The following is a 25,816-nucleotide window of genomic DNA, read 5'->3' as shown; positions in this document are numbered from 1 at the left end:
TATTTTAAAAGTATATGTTCACTAAAACTTAGCTTCGAATAAGCTAATAAAGAATCTGGCAAAACCATTAAATTTTAAAATAACCATATTTTGTTTTCCTGTTATAAGAAGTAATTTTTTGAACTTACTGATTAATGAAAATTCTTGATTTTCAATTAAGCTAATACTTTTTACTTAAATACACCTATTACAACATTTTAGAAAGGTTAAAAAAAGAATTTTTTTCCTTATAGAATTTTTATGAGGATTCTAATTGTCTCTTTTATTTCATTAGGTCTGTGAGCTTCATTTCGCTGCATGTGACATCGAAAGAGTTTCAGAAATCTACGATGAAAGAACCGGCAGAAAAGTGACAGCAGTTTTACAGCATCCTCGTCTAGCATGCAATGCTGTTCCTACAAAACTTCCTAATTGTGCAGCTTATTTGTCGAAACACTGTAAGAAAAGAGAAAGTTTTGACTGCAAGAAACAAAGATTGGAAAACAAGGCTTTAGGAACTGCAATTACTGAAAGCATAAAATCCAAAGAAGACTATTAAAAAAAAATGACATTTACTAGTCTTTCTGAGCTCTCTGAAAAGTTGTGCTTAATTAGTTTGCCAGAACAGTGGTCCATCATTCAGAAATCGGATATTATCATCTTTGCTTTGATAACTTTACGAACTGCACCATGCATTGTAGCATCAGTAGTGGTGACTGAAGGGCTTGATTTAAATATTTACATTGAAGGCATTCAAGCAACAAAGTTAGGAAATACTGTCATACCTAAAAACATAAATAACTGTAATGATGTTACAGCATTTATTGAGAAAACAAATGCTGTTTGTTGTAATCTTTGTCATGAAAACGATTCAAAACTACATATGGTACAAACGTTGCTAGACGATATATTAGAAACTAATTCAGGTGTTGATAACTTGCATATGATACAGTTCATAAACGACCAAATAGGTCTTTTAATGCAGAAAAAAGTACGGAGGCATTACAGTACGGATGTCTTAATATTTTGTTCAGTGTATCTGTTCACTTGTCTTAATATTTTGTTCATATCGTTTCATAATGTCTTCCGGAAACATGATCTTGCCGCATCCAAGTACCCTGCGGAGATTATGTTCTTCATTTCAACTAAACCCCAAAATGGAACAGCGTGATAGTAAATTTTTGTCATATATTGAGTCTAAGTTCCCATTATTACAACAAAATGACTCATGTATTGCACTTTTGATGGATGAAATACATATCAAGCCCTTTTTTTGAATTCAAAGGAGGAAATGTATATGGTTCAACACATGACAGTGTCCACGCAGCTACCACAGCATACGTATTTATGATTCAGAGTTTTCTGTCGTCTTATAAAGATGTTGTTCATATTTTACCTATTGCAAAAATAACAGCTGAAGAACTGTTTCTGTGCCTAAAAAAAATAATTCTCAAGCTGGAGAAAATTGGTTTTATGGTGATCACAGTAGTGAGTGATAACAATTCTATTAATTCAAAAGCAATTTCTTATTTTGCCAGTCCACCTAAAATATCTATAGTTTATAAACATCCTGCCAATATATTGAGACCGTTATTTTTTGCTATTGATAGTGTTCACATATTAAAGTGTATCCGAAACAACTGGCTCAACCAGAAAAAAACTTCGCAGTGTTTTCATTTTCCAGACTTTAATGCTTGTTTCGACTCAGATTCAAATGAACTTGTTCTTATGGAAAATATGCAAATGCTAACAGTATCTTTTTCTGCTTTAAAACAAATGCATCAGCTAGAAAGTTGTGAACCATTACTCAAATATAGTTATGGTTTGACTTTAAAAGCTCTCAATCCCTCAAATTTAGAGCGCCAAAATGTAGCTTTAGCTTTAAAAATATTTAACAAGTTTTTTTCTGAAGGACTTCTGGAATTGGGACAGAAGTATGATATTCCATACTATTCCTCAACTGCAGATTTTATAGAAATAATAAGCACATGGTTTGATATCGTAAATGTGAAAACACCATTCAAAGGTAATTAGGTTAAGGAATGTTTATCAGAAGCCTATAACTTTAAGTGACGCAGATGAAAGACGTCTCTTTCATCTGCGTCACTTAAAGTTAAAGACGTCTCTTTCATCTGCGTCATAATCATCCTTCCTCATTATAAAAATTGTTCTATGGGAGCACTTACCAGAGAAACAAACTTTGCCTTTTCTCATACAACGAATGCTCTCCTCGAATTAACCAGGTATTGTATAGAGGAATTAAAATTTAAGTATTTCCTGCCAGGCAAAGTTCAGACAGATGCTCTCGAAGACAGATTTGGCCAGTATAGGAAATTATCTGGCTCAGAATATAATGGAGCAATAACTCAGATATATGAATCAGAGGGCAAGCTGCGAATGCAGAATTTCTTACCTTCGATTCTTGAATCAAAAAAGTTTCGAAAAATTGAAATCAGAAGTTTTGATACAGATAATATTGACCTTATAAAATATTATATTAGCTGTCAAGAATTGCAAGATATCTTAGTTCAAAAAACACTAATTCGAATCACACATAACATCAAGATACATGAACACTACAAATCAGGTTTCTAAACTGCCAAGTTTATTCAAGTCTAACACACATTCAACTGGCGGATGCCAGATCCAAGAACAAGAAGTATATATACATCATGAAAGATTTACGCCCTCTTTGGCGATTAAAATATATTTCCACATAAAATTTCTTACACACTGGGCCCGGCTGAACTGTAGTTCAGAACAATCAAGATTATCAGTGTTACATGAACATTTTCAAGAATTATTTTCAAGAATCATTATGCATTTCAATACAAATTCAAGTTTTGTAATAAAGAAATGTCACAGAAATATCAAGAAACATGTGAAACTTACCATATGTTTCAAGAATATCAAGTAAATTTCATCAAGAATTATTGTCATAACATTCCTGTTCAAGCATCAGGATTTAAATCAAGAATTTATATAACTCAAGATAATATTAAACAAATGATTTCAAAATCAAGATTATCATAATTCAACTAAAATACTAGAATTATTACAAGAAACCTGTCTTGTTTTTCAGAATTAAATTAAAATTTTTAAATACACTTATACATTTCTACAACCTTAAAATTTTCTAATATATACATTTCTTTAAATATTAAATATACAGTACTTTAAATAGCAATTAAATAAAATAGATACAACATTAGTAGCATTACGATTACATTTTCAGGAAGAAATATACTATCATACAATTTTAATACTCTTAGAATTCTAACTTAACTAATAATTGTAAAGGTCTCTTTATAATGCCTTTTTCAGTCTTTATTTCACAACTGCGAATTAGTCCATCTCTACCGGTAAATATTTTGAGAACCTTTCCTAATCTCCACATGTTACGTGGTAAATGTTCATCCTGTAAAATCACGATATCGTTCACACTTAAGTCGTGTTTTGCACGGTGATTGTTCACACAATTTTCAGATTTCAGATTCAAAAAATAATCTTTATAAAAGATTTTCCAAAAGTTATTTAACAATTTTTCACAATATAGATGCGCTTTTAAAAGAATTTTTTCAGTACTGCACACTTCATGAGTGTATTTGACAGGAGGCAAATTAGCAAGTTTCTGCCCTAGCAGAAAATGAGCAGGTGACAGAACTTGGGGCTCATTATCTTGGACGTAAGTCAAGGGTCGACGATTTATCACCGCTTCAATTTCAGTCAGTACAGTTTCCAATTCTTCAGGTAGCAGTGATGTTCTACCAAGAACTTTTCTTAATATTGTTTTGACGGATCGCACAAGTCTCTCGTAAAATCCGCCCCACCAGGCTCCTCTTTCAATCATATACCTCCATTGAATGCCCTTTGCTGCATAATAATTCTTTACATCGGGATGGCTTAATACCTGCCACATCTTTTTGAGCTCTGCATCAGCTGCCTTGAATATACGCGCGTTATCTGAGTATATTAGAGAGCACAACCCTTTTCTTGATATGAATCGACGAAAAGCAAGTAGGAAAGATTTAGTTGTGAGATCTTTTGTTAGTTCAAGATGAATGCCTCTAGTTACTGCGCAGGTAAATAATAGGATATTGTACTATGATTCTAAACTAATAAGTGGACTGTATAGCAAAAGAACTAACTAATTTATTTACAGTAATTAACTATTCAGATCTAATACATGCTCTGGCATGTTGCTTGGCCATCTGGATTAGGCTAAGCAACATGCCAGAGCATGTATTAGATCTGAATAATTAATTACTGTAAATACATTAGTTAGTTCTTTTGCTATTCAGTCCACTTATTAGTTTAGAATCATAGTACATCTATATAATGCCAGCATTTTGTTCATTTCTCCGGTTCTGCTGACCATTGATAGAAACAAAACTTCGTTAAAAGCGAAACTAAGTAAGTTAGAAAATGTAGTGAAGGAATATGATGATAGTTCGAATAAGAATGAAATTCAAATAAAATATAGATCGCTACAAAGCATTCAAATGGATATTAGAAACTTGAGGAATAGATATTTCGAAAGCGTTGATGAAAAAGATGTCACAGACATCGATGAAGAAATCGCCGAAATGGAAGAAAGAACGGAAGTTCTAGAGGTAAGAATTATGGAAATTCTATCATCTATCGCACATTCTGAAAATGAAAATGATTGTAATAAATTTGATTCTAAAGTACAAATACGTTTGCCAGAATAACCAATTCCTAAGTTTTCTGGTAAATATACCGAATGGAATAATTTTAAGCTTCAATTCGAAAACATCATAGCGAATAACACGCAACTGACATAAGTTCAGAAACTCTACTATTTAAAGGCTGCATTAACTGATGAAGCAAAAAATCTTGAAACTGTTGATGATACTTTCAGTTCTCTATTTAAAGCCCTTCAAGATAGGTATGAAAATAAAAGAATATTAATTGAGACGCATATAAAGACAATAATGGATTTACGTACTTTAACATTCGAATCGTCTAAAGGAATAAGGTATATAATAGATAATGTTACTAAAAACGTTAGGGCTTTGAACGTTTTAAAATATGAGAAAAATAATTTATCGGATATTCTGTTATTAAATATTGTACTTCAGAAACTAGATTTTGAAACGCGCAAACAATTTGAACTAAGCATTAATGCTACGGAAGTTCCTACGTTTGATGAATTAATTTCGTTTTTAGAGAAAAGATGTCAGTCATTGGATAACATTAACCGTAATGCTAATAAAATGAAATATCCGTTAGAAAAAAATTCGAAATCAAAGGCTCTGATGGTTAAAACCGATAGTGTTTCGATTTGTGTTATATGTAAAAATAATAATCATCCACTGCATAAATGTGATTCATTTTTAAAATTAAATCCAAATCAAAGATATGAAATAGTTAAAAGACATAAACTGTGTCTAAACTATCTCAGTAACGAACATTTAATCGAAAAATGCAATTCCAAGTTCAGATGTTCGGAATGCCATAAAAAACACCATTCATTAATACATCGCCTGCTCAGAAATGGCGCCATCGAACATAAGTTAGACAAAACAAAAATGGAAACAGCGAGTGACGAAATTATAAACAAGAACGCAGATGTCTCTAATAAAAATCAATCAAGTTGTCTTTTGACACGCAGAAAAAACATCTTATTTGCGATTGCAATAATATATATTTGCAATTCCGAAGGAAAAAGAATCCCAGTTCGCGCAATACTTGATAACGGCAGCATGAGTTGTTTCCTGTGTGAAGTTGCTAACTTGTTAAATATAAAGAAAGAAAGAATTTATGCATCTGTATCCGGAATTAATGACAACGTTATAAATATCAATTATCAACTAGATGTACATATTTCGAATAAGGATTTAACATATGTAAGATCAGTTAATTGTTTAGTTATTTCTAAAATAACCAATGTAACTCCATCAAGGTGTTTAGATGTGAAGTCATTAAATATTCCCATTGATATTGAATTAGCGGATCCGCAATTTGGAACACCTAACAAAATAGATATGTTACTAGGGGCCGAATTGTTCTTTGAGATTTTAAAACAAGGAAAATTTCAATTAGAAAATCAACCGTTGATATTTCAAGAAACAGTTTTTAGATATATCGCGTCTGGTGCATGCAAGAGTAACTCAGAAGTAAATTATTGTGGTTTAGTCCTAAATAGTGAAGAAAGAGTTGAAGAAATTTTGCAAAGATTTTGGGAAGTTGAATCCATTGGAAATATCGAGGATGCTTTGAGTGAAGAAGAAAAATACTGTGAAGAACATTTCAAGCGTACTCACTATAGACAAAATGATGGAAGATACGTAGTTCAGTTACCCATAAGGGAAGGTATAAAATTAGGAGAATCGAAAATGCTGGCTGAGAAAAGATTGCATCAAGTGTGGAATCGACTAGAAAGTGATTCGAATATGGAAACATTATATAAGAATTTTATCAAAGAATATAAGGATCTAAATCACATGGAAGAAGTTCAAGAAATTGAAACATCGACTTGCAATTATCTTAGTCATCATGGAGTTTATCGGCCAGAGAAAGCCTCTACCAAGCTTCGCGTTGTGTTTAATGCATCCGCGGCTACTAGCAATGGAAAGTCACTGAACTCAATATTAATAAAAGGGAGAATACCTCAAGAAGATTTATTTCCTATTATTATTAGATTTCGAAAGTACAACTATGCATTAGGAGCTGATGTTCAGAAGATGTACAGACAAATACTTATTGAACCATCTCAACGAAACCTGCAGTTGATCTTGTGAAAGGAATCAGTTGGTAGTCCTGTGCAGACTTACCGTCTAAGGACTGTAACATACGGAACAGCAAGTGCACCATTCCTTGCAACAAGGGTCCTGAAGCAGTTAGCAATGGATGAAGCGACAGACTTTCCTCATGCCTCAAGAGCCATACTGAAGGACTGTTACGTGGACGACACTATCACTGGAGCTAATACGATGCAAGAAGCCAAGAAGTTGCAGACACAGTTAACCTGTCTTCTAGAACGTGGTGGAATGCAGTTACACAAATGGTGTTCAAACAATCCAGAATTATTGAAGAATAAAGTGAGTGCTACTCAGGATTACTCCTTTCAAGTTACGGATAAACCTCAGATTACAAAAGCCTTAGGAATGTCATTCAATACGTCTACAGACTGTTTTTCTTACGATTTAAAGATACCTGACGTTGAAGAAACAGGTACGAAAAGAGATGTCTTATCAACGATAGGTCGCCTCTTTGATCCGTTAGGTTTAATTGGACCTGTTACGACAAAGGCTAAAATATTTCTACAAAAACTTTGGCTTCTAAAATTAAATTGGAATACACCTCTTCCTAAAAATAACTTTGAAGAATGGAAGGAATTTCTGCATAGTCTAAAAATAGTCAACGATTATCGCATCCTCAGATTTGTTCTAACCAATGAATTACAAATAGAAATTATAGGATTTTGTGATGCTAGTCAGAAAGCCTATGGTGCTGCAATTTATGTGAAATGTATGTCATCTTCAAATGAATGTTCATCAAGACTTCTGTGCAGCAAGTCTCGCGTGTCAATTACCATTCCTCGTTTGGAACTTTGTGGTGCATTTCTGTTGGTAAAACTAATGAAAAGAATATTAGAGGCCATTCAGCTACCTATAGTCAAGGTTTATTACTTCACTGATTCGTCAATAATGTTAGCATGGATTTAGAAGTAACCTTATCAACTAAAGACATTTGTTGCTAATAGAGTATCCGTTATTCGAAGCATGACTGCTGTTCATGAGTGGTACCATGTTAGCACTCACAATAATCCAGCTGATTTGATATCACGTGGAGCTGAACCTAAAGATCTTCTTCATAATGATTTATGGTGGTATGGACCAACTTTCTTGACTAAGGAGAGGTTTTTGACTAATCTTTGTGAATTAATTTCATCTGATATGGATAATGTGGAATACGTCAAAGAACTCAAACTTAAGGATAATGACTTAATTAATTTAAATGTGAACTCTAATTCCCTTATTTTAGATCATATACTTAGCATAAGTAATAACTTTATTCGTATTATTCGTGTATTAAGTTTTGTTTGTAGATTTATAGCCAATTGTAAAGGAAAAAATTTAATAGGTTCTCTAACTGTTAAGGAATCGGATGACGCTGAGAAAATCATGATCAGGTACGTACAGTTACAACATTTTAGCAAGGATATTCTATCTTTAAAAAATAAGAATTGTGTTTCTTCCAAAAGTAAGTTAAAATTTTTATGTCCATTTTTAGATAATGATTCTCTTCTGAGAGTAGGAGGCAGACTTGCCAATAGTAATCTTAATTACAACCAAAAGTTTCCTTATGTAATGCCAAAAGATCATGTAGTTACTAGATTAATTTTTCAGTATTACCATGTTAAATATTTACATCTTGGTGCTCAAGCACTATTGCATCAGGTTCGTAGTAAATTTTGGGTTATTAATGGTCGAGATATAGCTCGAAAGGTTGTACATGAATGTGTAACATGTTTTAAGGTTAAACCAATTGTATGTGAACAACTTATGGGAAATTTACCTAGTGAGAGAGTTAATTCAGGGTTTGTATTTAATACGTGTGGACTCGACTTTTCTGGTCCATTCCTCATCAAGTATAAAAATCAGAGAAAGGGTAATTATGCAAAAGTGTACGTTGCTATATTCATTTGTTTAGCTACTAAAGCAATATATTTAGAGGTAGTAACTGATTTAACCACAGATTCATTACTTGCTACTATTAAAAGATTTATTGCTAGACGTGGAAAATGTAATACCATAATGTCAGATAACGGTACTCATATGGTTGGTGCAAAATCAGAACTGAAAAAATTGCATAGTTTAGTCCTTAAATCTAATTCTGACATAATAGCAGAATAGTGACATAGAAGCAGGTATTAAGTCATTTAAATACCATCTTCAACGTACAATCTGCAGTTATAAATTAACTTTAGAAGAATTTTGGACTGTTGTCACACAGATTGAAGGTATTCTCAATTCTCGTCCAATTTTACCTTTATCAACAGATGCGAATGACTTTGAAGCCTTAACGCCGGGTCATTTTCTAATTGGACGTTCCATTACTTCATATCCTGAACCAGATTAGTCTCATCTTACAGATAATAGACTTTCTAAATGGCAAGTTATTACCAAGTTCATTCAAGTTATTTGGAAACGTTGGCAAACTGATTATTTAAATCATCTACAACAACGCACCAAATGGTTTATTAATAAAGAAAATGTAAAGGCAGGTATGTTAGTTGTGTTAAAGGAAGATAATCTTCCCCCATTTAATGGTCTTTAGCTAGAATTCTAGAAGTTTTACCTGGTAAAGATAATAAGGCCAGATTTGTTAAAGTGAAAACATCAAATGGTGTGTATATTCGATGTATTAGTAAAATTTGTTTATTACCTATCCAGGATAATAATGCTTAGTTTATATTATGTTCTTATTGAAAATTGTGCTTTATATTAAAATGTAACTGTTAAAGAATAAGTTCGATTGTAGCATAGTGAATGTTTATGTTTTTAAAATGTTGCAATATTTATATTATATTCATGATGAAAGATTATCTATTAGCTTTCATATTGTATTGTAGAATTAGTTATTCTTAGAATGTTAAATTGTATGTTTATAATTTACATGTTGAAATTTGTAATTTCAACGGGCAGCGGCATGTTAAGTTAGAATACAGCGCCACCTGTAGGATAAGGAGAGAAACTCTCACTTCGCAATCTGGATTCGGCTAAGCAACATGCCAGAGCATGTATTAGATCTGAATAGTTAATTACTGTTAATAAATTAGTTAGTTCATTTGCTTTACAGTCCACTTATTAGTTTAGAATCAAAGTACAGATATAATACTTCGTATCTTCATTTTTCACGAAAAGTGGACCTGCATAATCTAGTCCTATAACATCAAAAGTGTTTGCTTTTTTAATCTAGATGGAGGTAATGGTGCTATGACTTGTCGCATTGGTCGGGAGTTATAACGCTGACACAGTACACAGTTTCTTATAACACGTTTCACATTTTGTCTGGATCTAATTATCCAGTACTTTTCACGGAGGAACATGAGAGTACTAGCTACACCTGTATGAAGAACTCGTTCATGTGCATCACGTACCAGAAGATCTGTAAAATGAGTTTTTGAAGGAATAATTATAGGATGCTTTTCATGAAAACTTAAAGTTGATTTTTGTAGTCTTCCTCCTACTAACAAAACTCTTTCCTCACTTAGAAAAGGATTTAGTTCATAAATGTTTGAGTGTTTTGAAATCAACTGTCCCGACTTTAAACTATTAATTTCATCAGAAAAATGTTCATATTGAACTTCTTTTATCAAATATAATTCTGCGGCAAAAAGTTCTTCTGCTATCAAGGGTCCGGTTTTCTTGTCAGTTTTATTTTTCAGATTGTGAATAAATCTAAATATCCATGCAGTTACTCTAACAGCTCTAATTAATTTACTATAATTTTCAAGATTCAACAGAGAATTAGATTTTCTGCAAAAGACGGCAATATTGTCGTATTATTTACACACCTTTTCCGCTCTAATTCAGCATCAGAAAACTCCGTTGTACGATACATTTACTAGGCTAAGCAGCCACTGATTCAACTAACCAGTCTGGCCCAGACTGCCATAATTTTGAAGACAACAAATATTGGGCTGAACATCCTCGAGATAAAATGTCCGCTGGATTGGACTTCCCATTACAATATCTCCAGTTATTTGGGCAAGTTAATGATTGTATTTCAGATACTCGATTTTTTACAAACATTTTCCATCGTTCAGGTACACTATGAATCCAGTGAACCACTATCATACTGTCAGTCCACAGATAAATATTTTCTTCATGAATTGAAAACAGCTCTTTTAAATATTTAGCAAGTCTTGCTGATGTTCATGCTCCTAGCAACTCTAACCTTGGAAGTGTGAGTTTTTGTTTTATTGGCGCAATTCTAGATTTTGCCATAATGAATGCTACCTGTCCTCCTTCAACTGACCTAAAATATGCAACTGAACCATACGCTTTAATAGATGCATCACAAAATAAATGAAGTTCGATATTCTTATTTTGATTCAATTTGCCGGGGAAATATTCTCGAGAAATTTCAAATTTCTTTAACTTTTCAATTTCACCGCTCCACTCGAACCACAACAGCTTACATTCAGTTGGAACTTCATCGTCAAATTCTAAACCCAACTGCCAAAGGTTTTGCATTATCAATTTTGCACGTAATACAAATGGCGCCAAGAAACCTACTGGATAGAAAATAGTAGCAGTCACCTTTAATATATTTCTTTTTGTGGTTTCTCTACAACTATTTAATGTTTCGCACAAGTTGTCTATGTTCAAGGAAATTACATCTTTACTCGTACACCAGTTAAGCCCTAATACTCTTAAAGAACTATTTAGCTCATTTTCTGATTTAATTATTTCACAATCATCCCAAAGTTTCTTTAGTTTCTCGGAATTTGTATTAAACTGACGCAAATTCATTCCGGCATCTTTAAGCACGCAATAGGCTCCAGTACTTAACTTAAAAGCCTGTTCCACAGAATCTGCACCATAGAAAACATCATCTACGTAGATCGAATAGTTCAACATCTCAAAAATATCTGGATTTTCTAACTCTATTTTCTTTATATGCTTTTTTATAGTGCACGCCAGAATGAAAGGGCTACATGATACACCGAAAGGAACGCGAGTCATTCTATAATGTTTCAAATTGTAATTATTATCAAAGTATAAAAACCGTAATACATCTCTATCAATTTCGGAGATTCCAATCTGGAGAAAGGCCCTTTTCAATGTCTGCTGAGAACGCATGTTTGTATTGTCTGAACCGCAATATCAAATCCAAAACAGAAGGATTCAAATTTGGGCCAAGCATCAAACAGTTGTTCAGAGATACCCCATTACATTTCGAAGATGCGTCAAACACGATACGGACTTTAGTTTTTGATACATTTCTTCTTACAACTGGAGCATGTGGCATGTAATACACTTTACTACTATCACAACTTTCAATTTCGCACTCTTCAATTATTTCATTTTTTAACTGTTCGTTTATTATGCTATTATAATTCGCCCTAAGCCATTCATCACTTTTTAGTTTATTAACCAAAGATATTAGACGTCGCTTGGAATTTTCTAAATTATTACCCAAGTTTGCATGATGTGATTTCCATAACAAACGAGCTAATACCTACCATTAGTAAAATGCAATTCTTTTTCAAATTTCTCAATGACTGATTTATCGTCAGGATTCTCGTTCTCCTCTAATCCCAAATGGTGCCAAACCTTCGCAAACAGTCATTAACTGAATTAAATCACAAAGTCCAAAACCTTCGCAAACAGTCATTAACTGAATTATTATCTTCCTTCAAGCAATGAGAAGCACTAGTTGTAAAAATACAGACACTAGACTGATCACCTTCTAAAGATCCAACTAAGGACCAACCAAATATAGAAGACACCGCAAATAATTTATTAGTTACTCTTTTCTTTTCGCCTGTTTGCACTTCCCAACATGAATCAGATCCTAACAATATTTTTATTTCAGCTGCTTCACCACTATCGGCTAATTTTAGATTTTCTGATTTTAATATTTCTAAAATGTTTATGGAGGGAATTTTTACGATCGCTCCAGAAATTGTATCTGTAACAAGAGCTTCAATAGTGATTGAGTCATTAGGGAAATGCATACTTTTCAGGGTAATTTGAACAACATTATATTCTATTAGTCTACCTTGGCTATACCCAAATGAATAAATATATAACTTTTCTGTCCTTAAAGTCCTTAATTTTAGTTCTTTAGCCAAATCAGATCTAATAAATGACCTCTGTGATCCACCATCAATTAAGATTTTTACTATTTGGCTTCTAGTATTATCTGGTTCTGAAGCGTTAACAGTGCAAATTTGTAAATATACACCTTTATCAGCAGTTTCAGAAACAGTCTCAGAGTTAAACGACAGGGATGCAACTACATTCTGCTTAGAATCTGATACTGTAATTACTTTCTGTTTAACATCTGAAACTGCTTCCACTTCAGGAACAATTTTTCTACAAAATAGCTTATTATGATTTAAACCATTACACAGCTCACAAGCTTGAAGTTTCATTGTACATCTGGAAGCTACATGACCTCTCTTAAAACATCTGTAACAACGTTCATTGTATTTTAATATCGTTCTTTTTTGCTCATTAGTTTTCTCACATTTTCCTACATCATGTGTATTTTGATTACAATAGAAACAATACGGCTTAGTCACTGTAGCTAACGCCGAAGCAGTAGGAACGCTTGCCCCTTTTAAGTAATTATTTTTATTCTGCTTAACACCGTAATTTTTGTCTCTTTTCTTTCAGTTTATTATTAAATTAGAAGCTTCCCGACTCTCAACTTCCAATCTAATGAAATCGAGAAGTTCTGTTAGGCTATATTGCTGTTTAGAGTTTCTTTTTTATTAAACTCCAGATTCATATCGTCTGGTAAAAGTTTTAAAATAACGGGTCCTAAAAGGGTTCCGTAAGCTTCCGACACAATACCCAATGAATTTAAGCTTCTTATATTGATTTCACAGGAATCGTATAGTGTTCTTAGTGCTTTCACATTGGACGAACTTTTAACCGGTTCAAGATTCAAGAGTTTATTCATGTGCGAAGATATTACCAAATCTGTTCGTCCAAATCTTTCTTTAATTAAACTTATAGAAGCGTCATAATTTTCATTAGATAGTGCAAACCCGGATGCTGCACTTAAAGCAGGTCCTGCGAGTAAGGATTTAAGATAGGTAAACTTCTCGACCTTTGTTAACTCATTATTATTACCAATAGCATTTTCAAAGGAATTATAAAATTCCAAAAATAAACTAGGATCACCATAATATTTAGGAATTGAAATTTTAGGTAATCGAATGTTAGTTTTGTTTTCGACTTCTGGAAATGCTTTGCGCATCATCTGCAATGCCGATAGTTTTTAATTTCCACATAAAGGAAGGTTCCATGTCTTGAATAAGAAGATTAGTTACTAACATAGATGGGGTATCCTCAAAACTGGATAATTGTTCCTTTCGATTCCCCGCACAACGTCCATCCCAGTTTAGTATTTATGGCTGTCAAACCACCCTCAAGCCGAATTACTTCACCAGTAAGTATTTGCCCATAAATATCACTCCCTATGAGGATTTCTATTTCCGGGTGACCCTCACCAACATCTGAAATCCAAATTCTGTGTCTTTTTAATTCCTTCAATAACGGTCCTTTAGGTATGCGTGGTATGCCTCCACAAATGGTATTTTGATCCAGAAAACTAAATTGGTACACTTTGTTTTTCCCAACCGGGCTTAGACCTATAGAATATCTCTTGTGAATTTTTGACTCAGTCCTTGTTCCGCCAAATAACGCGTGAGTTAAAGTCTCAGAGGAAGTGCTTTTCAGATTTAAAGCTTCAACTGTGGATTGTAAAATGTAAGATCGTTGGGATCCACAATCCAAGAGGCACCTGACCGCCTTCTTTACAGTGCCTACAACTATTTCAACCATTAACGTCATAAGAGTGACTTCTTTCATACATAAGGGAGAAGACATTGTACTTTGTACCATTACTGACTCGTTTCGTTTTTCCTTATTGTCAGCATTGTTTTCTGATACCACCGGGCATAAAATTATAGGGTGAGATCTCCTACACAAATAGCACTGAATAAACTGTGAGCACTTCTTCGCAAAATGCCCATGTTTAAGACAGCGGAGGCAGCATTTTAATTCTCTTAATTTGTCTAATCTTTCCTTTAAGATCGATCGAACTGTAAAACATTCTTTGCTTTCGTGAGATTTTCCGCAAAAAACACATTTTTGTTCTTTGACAGCCACTAGACTTGCTGCGCTAGCGATTGGTTTTTTGGTCTTAACTTTTACATCTTTAGAATGTTCATTGCGCGAAGTAGAAGAAATTTCAAATCCAAACCTAGCTAGTTTAACTCTCTGCTCTCCTTCGACCTCACGGCAGCAGTATGGTTACCAGGCGATTCACTTTCAATGCTCACTATCTGAGAATTTAAATTAAGTTTTTTTTAGCCCTAAAAATAAATAAACTTTTTTTTTCATCATACTCTAACACAGTATTACATTCTTTCTCAATTTCAGACTCATCCCCTTTAAAACAATCCAATATTGTTTCATTAATTTCTTTTAACGCAGACTGTTTAGAAGTAAGTAAAAACACATTTTCTTCTACCATATTCTTATCCCAAATGTCTTTTTTAATTTCAGGTTCTACAACATTTATTATTCTAGAAATAGCTTGCCTCAGGACTTTTCTAACAGATTTCAATTTAATAATATCGTCTGCCAAAGTAAGTTTTATTCTCTTACCTGGTGCAGGCTTCAAATGGTATAATCCAAATTTGGTAACTCACTTTCCTGGTGAAACACATTCACACGTATTCCGAACGTTAATCCCGCCACGTTCAGTGCAAAGGAATAATTTTTCAGTAACACGAAAAACACCGCATTCTAAATAAAAAATTGTTCGTGCGCAACTGTTGGGCGCCAAATGTATAAAATATTATATTAACTGTTAAGAATTGCATGATATCTTAGTTCAAAAAACACTAATTCGAATCACACATAACATCAAGATACATGAACACTACAAATCAGGTTTCTAAACTGCCAAGTTTATTCAAGTCTAACACACATTCAACTGGCGGATGCCAGATCCAAGAACAAGAAGTATATATACATCATGAAAGATTTACGCCCTCTTTGGCGATTAAAATATATTTCTACATAAAATTTCTTACAGACCTCATTAATACTGACAAGAATTTTATTAGTGCCTTCTGTACGTTACAAGTAACTCAAAATGAACTGGATTCTATTAATGTAATGCCACTCATAACATATCTCGCTGGATATTGCGTATATAGATTTCTGAAGACTGTAAAATATGAGTATTGTCGGGAAAACCTAATTTTAGACAAAACTTTGGAATTTGATGAAGAATATCGTTTCATACTGAATATGGACCGAAGCGGATTGCTAAGTCCACAACGAGATGTAATAACTGTTGTATCATATACCTATATTGTAGTAAAAAAATTAGTATCTGAAGAACATGAAGACAATTTTATAAAGGTACGCAATCAGCGATCTCTTGCATGGGCATTAACGTATCAAATTTTAATAGACAGTGAATGCATAACCTATGACCAATGTACGAGTAATAACGGGCACACCTTAGAAAATATTCTAAATTTTGTTATAAAAGCATCATGCAATACTTTTCTTAAAAATTACTGTAATAAAAAGAATGATGTGCTGAGAAGTACTTTAAGGAAACGAAAGCTTCAAACTCTAGTAAAATAGATAATTTGTGTTCAGTTTAAATAAGGCCTTAAGTTTATGTAACTGTTTGGTAAGTTTTACTTATGCTTGTATAAAATGTTTTAAATATTAATGAAACATATACATATATTTTTATGGCAATTTGAATGAATTATTTATTTTGTTGTTTATTATTTATTTATTTTGTTTGCAAACTTCATGATTTAATGGAAATCTAATCTTTAATTAAACATTTAGATGACTTAAATATATTTTAATTGTATTTTACGATTTCTGGTTACAATTTAAAAGATAAAGCAGTGTTATTAGTTTTGATTAGTGTGATTAAGAATGATAGATAAAGATGTATGAGGTAGTACTTGTGTACCCATAATATTTGCAATATTAATATGCAAATGTATACATTTATTTCATTTTTTTACTAATTAAGTTTTAGGCGTTTTTCTAGAAAAATAAGCATAAACAATTTGCAAAGAAATATTTATAGAGTTAGTTTAATTTCAGTTTTACTAATATAAATAATACGCTATTTGCATTATGTATGATGATCAACAATACTTATGATACCATACGAATTTATTATAGATGTGCGAAAATGAATTCTATAGAGAGGTCAAAGTAACAGTTTATTCTTTTTATACGACATTAAGCTTTTGATTTAGCAAAACTCCTTTATATATTTTATAAAGCACGAAATGAACTACTTTTATTTCAATGCTTGTTATTTCTTATGTGTATATTTTTCTAAATGTAGAAACCTTAATGTTTTGCTGCATCTAATGTGCTAATATGTAATGTAATTGTTATTTCATTCATTGCAAAATCGGATTTATTTAGATGATTTTTTTAAACTCCAGGCATAAATAATTTGCAAATATACATATAAAGCTAATTTTATTGTTATTATAATTTTTGCTGCTATCATTTAAATTTGTGTGGAAAGGAATTCACTTGCTACAGTGGATTTTAAAGTTCTATAATCTTTTGAGCTTTGAGAAATTGGATAATGCTATTAATTGCTCATTTAAAGTTATTCTTGGAATTAAAACTGCAGTAATACTAAATAAATAATTGCATTAAAATTGTATTAAAGAAAAGCATGTTTATGTCATTTATCTGCTACATGGAGTATGTTTTTTTATTTGTGAATTTTTAATATTTTATAATCTTTGAAATGCTAATAAAAATTTGTTTTTTTGACGCAAAACGTTTTGCATTCTTTTCTTTACATGGAACTGAAACTTGGTTTTTTTTGGATTAACGAAACTAATGGTAATTTTTGTAAATATATTTTTAGCCAGTAGTATGCTATTGAATATTACTTTGTTAACTTTGCTTTTTAGTTAGATGCTAGAAGATAATTATTATATAAAGTTTTAAAATACTGAATAGAAATTTTCTTGGAAAATTTTTTAAAAATATCTAGAAAATTAATATATCAATTTTTAATTTTGGGTCGACGTAAACATGACTAAACAAGATATGATATTATCCATCTGAATGCAAAAATTAATAATAGTTTCCTTTTATCTATATGGTTTTCTGCAATTCTCTAGGAAAAAATAACATTCATTATTAAAAGCACAAAATATATAAACACTAGCCAAAACGCCGCTTTCAGATCTGACGCAAAAAAAGTTATATCTTTCTACTCAACAGCAATGATCATTTTTCCTCTCGGCACTCGAAGGTACGGGGTCTCCTTGCCGTGACGTCACTTTTCAGTGATACGGCCTTCTTAAGTCTCGGTGGTGTCGATCATACCCCCTATTAAACCATTTCTTTTGTATCTTCTGCAACCGCTGTTTCAGAGCTTCAGACTCCCGTGAGTGTTACACATGAACATGTGAGTCTATTATAACTGTTGAATGTTTATTTTGTTTGTATATTATATCAACCTATGTTCACACCAAATTTTATTAAAATCTGTCCAGTAGTTCTGGAGATCGTAGATCAAATATTCAAATTCTCTTAATTTATTTCACCAGTGTATTTCACCAATGGTTGTGCATACTGAAATGAGCCGTGGGAAGAATCACTGGTTTGACAACTATTTAGATTTTAGTCAAAATGTTTAATTCCTATTTTATCAAGTGCTGTTGTTTAAGATAGAGATTTTTCACCTTAATCTTCAAATCATATCAGTAACGTTGTATCAAGGAATAAGGGATCAACAGAACAAAAACGCCTCTCTTCTCCAAAGTTTCTGTCAAAATCTTCATATTGACATTGGTCAGATCTCTTTAAGCTTGTTATAGTTTCTCGTATTTTTCGATTTGTTGTTTTGATGTCTTTTTTCTTTCTACCTCGCATTTTGCAGCTGCACCGGTTTGCCTTTGCTCTGATGCCAGCATTACACTTCTTTTGATCAGAATATGGTGGATCCGTACACCTATTTGGCAATAGCTTAGGAACACTTCTTTTAATCTGTTGATATTTTTAGTCTTCCTAATTTTCGATCAACATGCATGTCTAACACGTCCGTCGTGAAAGCTTAGTAGCCAAACAGACAGATGTACAATGATCCACTGCTTGTTCACTACAAATTTCAGGCAATAATGTGAAATTATGCTCCCGTAATAAAGTCTAATCTTTTATTTTCTAAAGTATCCTCTCTCTACACGCTCCATTTCAAACTCCATTTGAGATTTATTTTCGGTACTCAAGTTTGGTAACCCCATGAAAAGTTTTACTATGTAACAGTTAGGCTGACAATAATTTATTTTAAACTTTCTTCTGAGTTATTTTACTTAGAATTTCAAAACGAGACGGTAAGTCATTTGACAGCCTTTATGGGTCCAACAGTTAGAATATAGTGGATCTCTATACCTATTTGGCAATAGCTTAGGAACTAAACTATTGTTCTGATGTCTGCCATGTTACAAAAGGCCTCCACATCGGACATCTGGGCATGTCCATAGACATATGAAGAGTTACGCGTTCATGTTATGTCTGCATTTGCGAAATAAATTAATTATAGTAGTAACAGGTAGGTTTTTCTTTCTGTAGCCTCAACATTGCCGCAACATTGTTTCCGTAGCTAGGCAGGACTTCGCTTCAGGCGGAGCTCTTTTTTCTAGGAATCCTTCCGTTTAAACCAGTGCTACCAGAATCTCGTTTCTCAGAAAAGTCCCATCTAGCAGGGACTGTAGCCATGTGTGATAACCTCTTTAGAGAAAGAGAATACTTGTAGCACTCGCATTAGGCTGTTAAAATTATACGCTAGCTCTGTCTAAAAGTGATTATTTCGGCTTTTAATTTTTTGTTTTGTTTTGTTAGCCGATTTGCGAGCCGGTAAATATTGAGCCAGCTTATAGCTTATTTTTGTTCAATGTGTAGTCTTAGGGCTACGTTATCTATGTTTGAGTTTAACTGACTGCTATATAGCTTAATCGCTTAATTTACATCGCCACGGGTGGTGGTTTTTCTGTAGGACAAATCGTGCCTTTTATGTTCAAAGTTCAGACTAAATGCAAAGATGGTTTTGAAACCTTTTTCTGCATTTGAGAATGTTTAAGACGTAGCTAAAACTCGTTAATTTTTCTAGTATGGTCTGCAGGACTTAACTTCGGTTTCCAGATCAATAGCAGTCCTGTAAAACATTGGCATAAAATAATATCTTGGTAAAAGGTAAAGCACTTAAAATCATCGCATGATGATAACATTGCAGACATGTGTTTTCCAACTCAAAAAATGTTTAATGCATGTTTGCATGATGATTTGTGAAAGGAAGAAGGAATGAGGAATATTTTTACTTTTATGTTTCCAATTTCTATTTAACTAAAATTTTTTATTGAAAATACAAGAAGGAAACTTAAGCACTTTAAACCTGAAAATGAATAAAAAGTTAATGCTACGTTTAATAGTTAATTGAATTTTAAAATTATGTAGTTAATTATTAAAGGTCATTATTTAATTAATCCCTTTTAAAAATTAGTTTAACCATAATCTCTTAAATCTAACTTAATCTGAAAGTAGGAACATTAATGTCTGAAAATATATGTCTGTGATGATTTGTAGGTGCTTAATTTAAAACTGCGAAGTTTTTTTATTTTCTACGACTGTGTTTTATATTACGGTAGATTAGAAGTGAAATATTTTCTTCTTGCTTTGTTTTCTCCCCTTCCCCAATATGGCCGACCAGCGGCCGAGAGGTAAAGTCGCTAATCACGGATAGCTTGGTCTCAGGTTTGAATCCCGACGAACGGGCTGGCTACATGGGCATTTTCGTGTGTAACGTGTATACGAGTCAGTTTCCCTTAAAACGTCCTCCACAAACTCATCCCTCTTTTCAGGCAGGTAGCCATTAGGTGCTTTGCCGTAATAAATAAACCAATCTTCCGCATTGTTTTATATTACGGTATTTTCTCCTTGCGATGGTTTCTGCGTGATGTTAATGGAAGACACTAAATAGCTCAATTTTGAGTAACTGTTAAGGTAGTGAAAAAAAAACATTTTTCGTTTCACTGGCTTCCTAATAGAACTTCCTAACGGGTTTCAAAGTTGCATCATGTAGTATATTAATAAATCTAGTAAACATATGCAATTCAGTAACGCATTAGTTTTGGCAGTAGTCAACCTAAACTTCAAATAGTATGCCGCCCAGCCGGTATAGCTTTTAGCGACCCTGACTGCCGTAGCGATGGGCCCGGGTTAGAATCCTGGAGAAGTTATGGTTCTAACTGCCCATCCCTTCGTAGGAAGCAACGGTGACCACTATTAGGTGCTTCCATAATGAAATGGCTACCACTTCCGGCCATTGAAATGGCATGGCTAAAAGCTTACTTAATAAAGCCCAACCGCCATTAAAAAAAAAAAAAAAAAAAAAAAAAAAAAAAACTTCAAATAGTATATGTTTCATGCACAAAGAATAATTTCTCTACGGTTTCTGTATGTAGGAAATAACTTATTTACAGCTAATATATACCCTGGAGATTAATTTTAAAGTTACTCTAAACTTATTAATTTATGCAAACCCTATAATCTCCATGTATAATCATTGGCATGAACTTTTTCTCAGCTTCACTGATTGCTGATACTTTTACAAACTCATCTACCACTTTCTGATTTTTATATTACTATACATCTTCAGTTTTTGCTGCTCGTTTACTGCTACTACTTCGCATGATGCCATTTTGTTAACATCAATTGATGATTAGATACAATAGCTTTTTCATTAATAGCAGATGTAATAACCACAAACTATTCTTCAGTTGTATAAAAAACCTTTCTCTGACTATACTTAGTTGCTTGTCAACTGTTGTGGCAAGGAATAATTTAGCAGAAGTCTAAAAGCAAGCATTTGTCACTTCAATAATTCTTTAAACATGATAAATATCCTATAATTACCAATATATATATTTTAGAGAGCTTATAAGGTATTTCTCCCGTCTTCCTAGCGTGCCTTCGTGGTGTAGTGGTTCTGAACGCTGGGACGGTATTCCAGAAGTCTGTGGTTCGATTCCCGGCGAAGGCGTGTGCTAATTTTTCATCTCTCCAGCTTTTCCAAAAAATACCTAATGTCTCTACAGTGGCGCCCGAACTAAAAGGGTGTTGGATGAGGTTTCTCCACACCCAGGATTTGGCGACTGGGTCCCCTAAAAACCCCAGTCGCCCTTTGAAAGGGGAGTATATAAGGTATTTCTCCCACTTTCCTAGCGTGCCTTCGTGTTGTAGTGGTTCTGCACGCTATGCCGGTATTCCAGAGGTACGTAGTTCGATTCCCGGCGAAGGCGGTTGCTAATTTTTCATCTCGTCTGCTTCCAAAAAAATCCTAATGTCTCTACAGCCTGAAACAACACCACAGACCGGAAGTCCAACATGCGTCTATTGCGCATGACATTGTCAATCACCGATTTTGCATATTTCCGGAGCTAACGTATGCGTGGAAGTGCAATTTTGTGTTCAATTTTATTTAATTAAGAAACGTAATTGGACATTAATTACAACATTAACTTAGCAATCAATTTTTTTTCTCGTTGTCCTTTAATTTTGACGACCAGTCTAACTATTAGGAAAAATAACATTATACTTCATAATTTTCCCGGCCAGAATTTAACTATCGTCACTAAAAGGTTTCTAATGGCTTTGATAAAGATAACTAAATCTAACACTGAGCCAACCTTCACAAATTTTAAGTCTCAAGATTAACTGAATGCTTTTCACAGACGAAACATCTCAGCTTCACATTACATACATATCATTCTTTTTAGTAAGGTTCTTGTCTCCTCCAATTGTTTTGGAAAGAAAATAGTCTAGGACAAGTCTAATACATTTAACATATTCACTTACTTTTTACAGGTGTAACTGATATAGATTTCTTTTAATTTAACATCACATGGTGGAATTTTATTCATCACATTCTTTCCAAATTTTAAATCCGCCCCCTCTCCTTTCCAGCAAGGTATAGCGTGTGTTCATGTAAAGCGTGTTCAAGACTACCCCCTGATCGAACAGCCTACATGTTAGAATTTTGACATAACAGACCTCAGAAATACACCTTACAATCAATTCTCAGCCTTGAGGTGCTAATTCAAGTGAAAAATTAACTTGGTATTAGCTTGGGAGCCTAACTTTACATTTCATGCATTCTCAAGCTAGTTTTTACTTTAAACGTAAACTCTATTATTAGCTTTATTGTAACTCTTTCATACGTGCACAGTTATTTCCGTTTTACAAGCATGCGCAAAAATATTTTTAGTTCTAACACATATTTCACCAAAACGTTTACATTTAAAATTACTTTACTTGAATTTACTGAAAACAGTTTCGAATCACTTATACAGAACAAAAGTTTCTAGTCTAAAGATTAACGAAGTTGCTTCACTTAATAGAAAACATGCCAAAATTTCCTCAGTCTCTCAGATTAAAAATGAACATCTCATTAAAAAGTTAAAAATATTCTATAGAGTTCCTCACTTTTATTCGGTCAAATTAAGTGTCGAGGAACCTAGTGAACTGCTAAGCGAATAATCGCGTAAGTCCAAGAACAGAAACGTAAACTCAAGAAGGGTTAATTACCCTTTATTCACACAACATAAGATTTAACAGTCGGCCCCTATCTTTGGGAGAACAGCAAAGCCTCCACTTGAATTTAAACTCAAAATGTAAGAAATAAAAACCTTGTAGAGACATTAGGTATTTTTTGGAAGCAGGCAAGAGGAAAAATGAGCAATCGTCTTCGTCGGGAATCGAAACACGGACCTCTGGAATACCGGCCCAGCGTGCAGAACCACTTCACCACGAAGGCACGCCAAGAAAGTGGGAGAAATACCTTATATACTCCCCCTTTTAAAAGGGCGGGAGTTTTTAGGGGATCCAATTGCCAAATCCTGCGTGTGGAGAGCCATCATCCGTCCCCCTTTCAGTTCAGGCGCCTTTGTAGAGACATTAGGTTAATTGGAAAAGCCATACAGATGAAAAACTAGAAACCCTCTTCGCCGGCAATCGAACCACGGACCGCTGAAATACCGGCCCAGCGTGCAGAACCACTACACGATGAAGGCGCGCTAGGAAAGCGGGAGAATAACCTTATGAACTAACTAATGACTAACTGAAGAGATCTAGCCGAAGCTAACACATTTATAAACTAATTGGCCCGTAATATTAGATTGGCCAGCGAACTATCAAAAGGCATGTAATAGGACCTAGCGTAATAACAGTTTAGAGAGACGTAGCCTAAAGGCGCGCTACTCAGGAATCCTAACTCTATCTCTGTCGAAGTCAGTTGAATTTTTAAAAAGCATCATCTTTCTCAGTACAAATTAAAATTATTACTCTCCTCGATTGAGGCAATGGCTAAAAGAAAATTTTTCAGCAGACTTTGTATTTAGGATTAAATAAAACTGAATACTTAAATAGAGTAATTTTCACTTATCTTTTGTTGTTTGAAGTCAGACATCCTCTTTTGGACGAACTCCTCACAGGTTGGGAATTTTTGCTAGTCTGCTGGACGCTCAGTTGTCGATTCGGTCTGCCGCTGCCATCCATGTCCATCTGTGCTTTCCGTTTGCACGCTGCTCCTTTTTTCGGCTTTGACCAAGGTTTGTAACTGCCGGGCGCTTCTGGGATCTAGCCATCGACGTTCCTTGCTCTGTGCAGGAAATGATGGCTTGGTCCATCGGAAGAATCCGCTGATTTCAAAGCATTTTCTTGCGCTGGTGAGGTTCTTAAAACACTCGCTCCCACCATAGAATCTCCTCTGTCGTTCGGTTGGTAACTTCCTTCCTCGGCACTTGAAATCCGGATTGCTGATTCTTAGGGTGGCGTTGCTTATCCGTCATCCACTCGCTGTATCTCGTAGTTGGTCCCCTTCTGCTTTCGTTTCTCGCCGACTTGAAACGCTTTTATGCTGGTCCCAGTTTGTTCATGCTATTTTCTTTGGACTCCGCATACCTGCGTCTTTTCAATTCTGTTTCGCACACTCTGGCCTTCTTTCCTTCCTTTTCTGGAACTACAATTCTTGGAGTAGAAGCCTCTTTTCTTGTCCTTGGCGCTGGTGCTTCCTTTCTGCCAGAAAGTGGTTCCTACAAAATATCTTGAAACATCGAGATATCAGCACGGTCGTAATATAGTTTTACTTCATCGACATTTGCCGTAATATCCGCCACGTTATCTCCTTTTAAGTAACACTCCATTCCACAAATCTTTTACATGTATATTGAACGGCCCCTCAAATTTTGGACAGAATCTAGCCGCTTTCTCTTGCGGGGCGCAAGACAACGAAACTTCATATTCAAAACGTTATCCCCAATTTTAAAATCTTCTCTTTTTCTGTCGTAGTAAATTCTGCTTTGCTCTTCGATATCAGAATTTGCCACCGCTTCATTAATCAGTTTCGGAATATTTGTTAATTTAAATTCTGCCTCCCGTTTTTTGGACGAAAAACAATTTGTCCAAGGGTGTAATTATCTTCTTGCCTCAAAATAGTTCTACTGACGTTTTTACCGGTAGTGTCACGTTTGGCTGTTCTTGGGACAAAAGCCAGTTTGTTGATGCAGATATCCCGGCCGCGGTGCTAACTTTTAACGTAGTCACGAATAAGTTTATTTATATTCCTGTTCACGCGCTTTGCAATAATTGATTGTGGCTGATAAGGAACCTTCTTTAAATGGTGTATGCCAAGCCCTGCATATAGATCTTCGAATATTTGGCTAGGAACCGTTGTCAGAGATAACCCTAATTGGTGCACCATATTGTAAGACATATTTATTTAGGAAAAAAATCAGATACGATTTTAGGCGAGGCTCTTTTAAGGGGAACTATTTCGGATAAACGGTATATTTCTACCCATTTTGAAAAATTATCCGCAATAACGAGCAATTATCTGCTTTTATTAATTTCAGTACGTGGGTATCAACCTAACAAATCTATTCCTATTAATTCATTTGGGGAGTAGCTCTTATGCTATTTAGGTACCCGACCAGGCTATAATTTACATCATTAAATAATTGGCAAGTATGTCAGAACCTGACACATTC

The sequence above is a fragment of the Stegodyphus dumicola genome, chromosome X1 (assembly GCF_044657685.1).
Source record: "Stegodyphus dumicola isolate Sdum_Otavi_A_Nest chromosome X1, ASM4465768v1".
Taxonomy (NCBI): Eukaryota; Metazoa; Arthropoda; class Arachnida; order Araneae; family Eresidae; genus Stegodyphus; species Stegodyphus dumicola.
The sequence above is the reverse complement of the archived record's forward strand: the minus strand, read 5'-3'. Positions refer to the sequence as shown.